Here is a 4,651-nt window from a genome sequence, read left to right on the forward strand (position 1 = left end):
GTATATGAATGTGCCTTGCCTTTGGTGACTTCAAAGGAGTATTTAGTGTGAGTAGTAGTATGGTATGCTACTTTCACATTGCACAAGTATGACTTAGAGTTGTCTTTGGTGTTGGTCTTAAAGTTATTATGTGATTCATGTAATGTTTATGTCTATTATATGCTTTATTGTGTAAAGGTGGAAAGGATGAATGGTAAGTTAACTTAGGGTGACCTTAAGGTGGTGCCTTAGTGTGGGTGGTGGTATGGGATGCTATCCATACATTGCACAAGGTATAGCTTGAGGGTTACTTGAGGTGAAGGCTTAAGGTAAAGGTAAAGGTTTATATGTTGATCTTGTTCAAATTAGAAAATGTGCCTTGTGTGTTGGTTGTGACTTATATTATGCCTCTCTTATCAATGTTCATGAAGTTTTACCAAAATGGCATAAAAGCACGACTTTCAATTAAATGTTTGTTTTAAGCATGATTTTTGCATGGCTTCCATACTTAGTACATCTTATGTGCTAACCCCATTCTTCCCCTTTTCTTACTAAATTGTAGGGTTTGGAGATGTTGGTATTCTATGCTTGAAGGATAGGTTTCTAAGGTGCTTGAAGATGAAGACTTGGTGAGTACTCATAGTTTCGAGGACAAAACCCATTATGTTCCTTTTATGTCTTTTAGTTTATGTTAAAGCTTTTGTATGGGCTAAGTCCCAACGTTGTATTCAAAAGATTAGATGGTTTGGGACATAGTGTACAAAGTCTAGAAAGTCTTCCGCTTGCTTTTTAATGAAAATGTCTTCAATTGTAAAAAAAGTTTTTAATTCTTTTTTATTTTCCTATGTTCTTATGTTCAAGAATGCTATGAGGCTTGTATTAGACCCCTTCGGGGTCGAGTATGTTGTGTTACGACTATGGGGTGCTCTCGGGTCGTGACACTTATGAGCTAGAGTTGCCAGTAGATTTAGCAGCAGTGCATCTAGTCTTTCACATTTTACTATTGAAGAAATGTGTGGGTGATCCAGCATCCGTAGTGCCATTAGAGAGTGTGGCTATAAAAGATAGCCTTTCTTATGAGGATGTACCAGTTGAGATTCTTGATCGTCAGGTTACAAGGTTGATAAACAAGGAAGTCGCTTCAGTCAAGGTTTGGTGGAGGAATCAGGCCGTAGAGGGAGCTACTTGGGAAGCAGAAGCAGCCATGAAAGACAAGTATCCTCACCTCTTTCCTTCAAATTCCACTCCAGCTTGAGGTAATAGTTCCTCTTTAGTTTTTCAGTCATTCATGCGTGAAATCAGTCTTAGTATCATGTTCCTTCAGTCTGTACTTGCATTTTCAGCGTATTTAAATGTTTTTGGAACTCAGTTCAGTCAGAAATCAGCCTTCAGTGTTTAGTGGTAGGGTTGCAGCTCATTCCCTCCATTTCTACTAGTTTAATCTTCATTCGAGGACGAATGATTCCAAGGGGGAGATATTGTAACACCTCGAAAACTAGACCCAGAAAAAAATTACAGAAAAATACCTGAGCCAGTGAACCACAGCAGGGTTCACGGACCGTTATAAGGTCCACGGTCCGTAGACCTGCCCGTGGTCTTGACTTGGAAGTCACCAGGCCCAGACATCAGACCACGAGCACCTTCACGGTCCGTGGTCTTGATGACGGGCCGTGGTGGCGCCCGTAGAGTCGAGGCAGTGAACCTCCCTAGCTAGCCCCTTAGACTCCCACGCCCAAGTGAGGACCACGAGGCCCTTCACGGTCTGTGGTCCTTCACACAGCCCGTGGGGGAGTACGTGGAGCCTTATCAATAAGCCCCCTAGCCAGTCCCTCCAGACCACAGCCCAAGTGGAGACCATGGACACTTTCACGGTCCGTGGTCCTTCACACGGACTGTGGTAGGGCTCGTGGACTCAGACACTCAGCAAGTAGTCACCAAGTCCATGGTCTCTTTCACAGTCCGTGAAGGTGGCCGGGGTCAGCCGTTCTGTAGTTTAAGTCAGGGTTATTTTGGTTTTTCCTTATTCGTTGGACATCTAAACTACATCATTTTAACCCTAAATTTCATGGTTTTAGTCAGTTTAAGCCTAGAAACATAACTAGAACTTACCCAAGTCAGATCTTTAATCAAAAATTAGAAGCGAAAGGAAAGAAAGAGGCGACCAACCCTAAGTTCAAGAACACAACAAGTTTCCTCCAGTTCCAGCCCCGAAATCGAAAGATTTCTCCGTGGAATTCGTCACCAGGTATGTGGGATTTCACTAGTGGGTTCCTTTCACCCATTAGGTCCCTAGTTTTCAGTCAGTTTCTTGATTCCCTTATTATGACTAGACCTATGGTTTCTTGAATGTTAGCATTATTGGGTTCTTAGCTATTAGAATGATCCAAATCAGATTAGTATGTTAATATTCAGTCTATTGCATGAATTTCAGAACTCTAGCTATGTAGTTCTTTAGTTCTTGAATTACACATGCTAGGCCAGATATTTTAGTTATTTCAGATATACGTGCCTCAGTTTGAAATGTGTCATTATCAGTTATTTATACGCATTCTCAATTTGCATGTCGTTTTGAGCTATCCAGTATATCACAGTAATTCAGTCATATGTGTTAATCACTTAATCCATTGGGAGTAGCATAATACCGAGTTGGACTAGGGTTCAGCATACCCAAATAATCCCAGAACTACTAGCCACGTAGGTTGTAAGTCCCCTCTGTAGGCATCATTTTAGTGATCACGCCACCATGCCTCTACACCTTTGGTCAGGTGTATTAGGTCCTCTCGATGAGGCTTATACATTGGACTCCACATTTAGGTCATGTGGTTTTATTATCGATTATTAGTAGCTCCCACAGTTCAGTCAGACTCTATTGCATTGACCATTTCAGTACAGTCAGTATTCAGTCTTAGCATGTTATACATTGGTCATTGTATAGCTAGCTCAGTCTTCAGTATCTATATCATGTTCAGATTATGCTCATGCTTTATTGCTTCTTCAGTTATATATTTATTTCAACTTTACTCTATCCTGCATGCTTAGTATCTTTCAAGAACTGACGCATATATTGCACTACATCTTCTCGTGATGTAGGTTCAGGTCCGCAGCAATCAGATCACGCTTAGATTAGTTCCCGATCTCCAGTTCAGCAGTATCAGCGGTGAGTCCTCATTCTTCGTGGACAATAATCATGTTATCTTTTCAGCATTTTAGTCCTTTAGTTTCAATTTTGCTAGACTTAGCTGGGGCATGTCCCAGCATTTATAGTTAGTTAGAGGTTATTTTTAGACATAGTTAGATTCAGCTTAGTAATTGAGTTTGGTCTTTCTTTTGTATTAAACTCTCAGATTATATATTCAGTTTTAGTATATGGGTATTCCCCATCATTTCAGTTTTACTTATTATTAGCTTCCGCGTCAGTTTTATTTCTCAGTTTATCTTTAGTATGCTCATGATCATGCCAGCAGGGTTAGCTTAGGGTCATTTGTGGTCCTAGGTCCCGTGTCTGCGTCTCGGGGGTAGCTCGGGGCGTGACACTAGGTATGTTGTTGTTATCAGGCGAGTTAAATATTGTGGATTAAACATTTGCCAGTAACCATTCTAGTGCATAGGCAATTTTATGAACCAAGGGTCTATCGAAAACAACCTATTTAGGGGTCATGGATACAAATAACTTTGCATCATTTAGTTTATGGGTTAATCTGACTTATATAGTATTGCTTGATTCATCCACTAAAATAAAATAAAATAAATAATAAATTTTGAATTCAATAAATTGAATGTGTTATGATATATTACCAAATTTAGCTATCTCATTTAAAGTTTTGAATCCATCTCTCCACTTTTTGGATAGGATTAAAAAAATTAAATGTTTCAACTCTTGCTAGCATAGTTTTTGTTAGAAGAACGTGTTTTTTGTTAAAAATAATATTTTTTTTGATGGATCCTTGAGGGTACATTAGTCATTCAACAGTCAGCACTTCATGCCTTTTTGGAATGAAAACATTTGTAATTCTAACATCTCATATATAAAATTCGTGTCTACCAAAATTCCCACTTATGTTATGAAACTTAAGAACAAAAGAACAATATAATAAGGAAGACAAGAAGAATATCACACAAGAGAAACAATATAAGATTACTTTCTTTCTTTCAAGTCTCATCAACATTATTCTCAACACCACTATTTATAGGATTACATTGAGGAATACCAAAGGGTGTCATAAACATTACATTAAACCTTGAGAATTACTACCCATTAAGGAGGAAATAAACCTAGGATTTATGGTCATCCAATTAACTATATTATCAACAACATTACTACCAATAAAGGATGAAATTAACCTAGGAGTTATGGTTATCCATTTGACCACATTATCAACAACATTACTACTCATAAAGGAGGGAAATTAACCAAGGAGTTATGGTCATCCATTTAACCACCAAAATGATTTACAACACTCCCCCTTGGATGACCATTGATAGATAATATGCCTCGTTAAAACCTTATTAAGAAAAAACCCTGTGGAAAAAAAATTCTTAGTGAAGGACAAAAGAGTACACATATCTTGTAATACGCTTTGTTTGCTGCCTCGTTAAAAACCTTGCCAGGAAAACCCATTGGGATAAAACCTAGGTCAAGGGAAAAAGAGTGCAGCACGTAGTTTACTCCCCA

The sequence above is a fragment of the Solanum tuberosum genome, unplaced genomic scaffold, assembly GCF_000226075.1.
Source record: "Solanum tuberosum cultivar DM 1-3 516 R44 unplaced genomic scaffold, SolTub_3.0 scf00037, whole genome shotgun sequence".
NCBI classification, from domain to species: domain Eukaryota; kingdom Viridiplantae; phylum Streptophyta; class Magnoliopsida; order Solanales; family Solanaceae; genus Solanum; species Solanum tuberosum.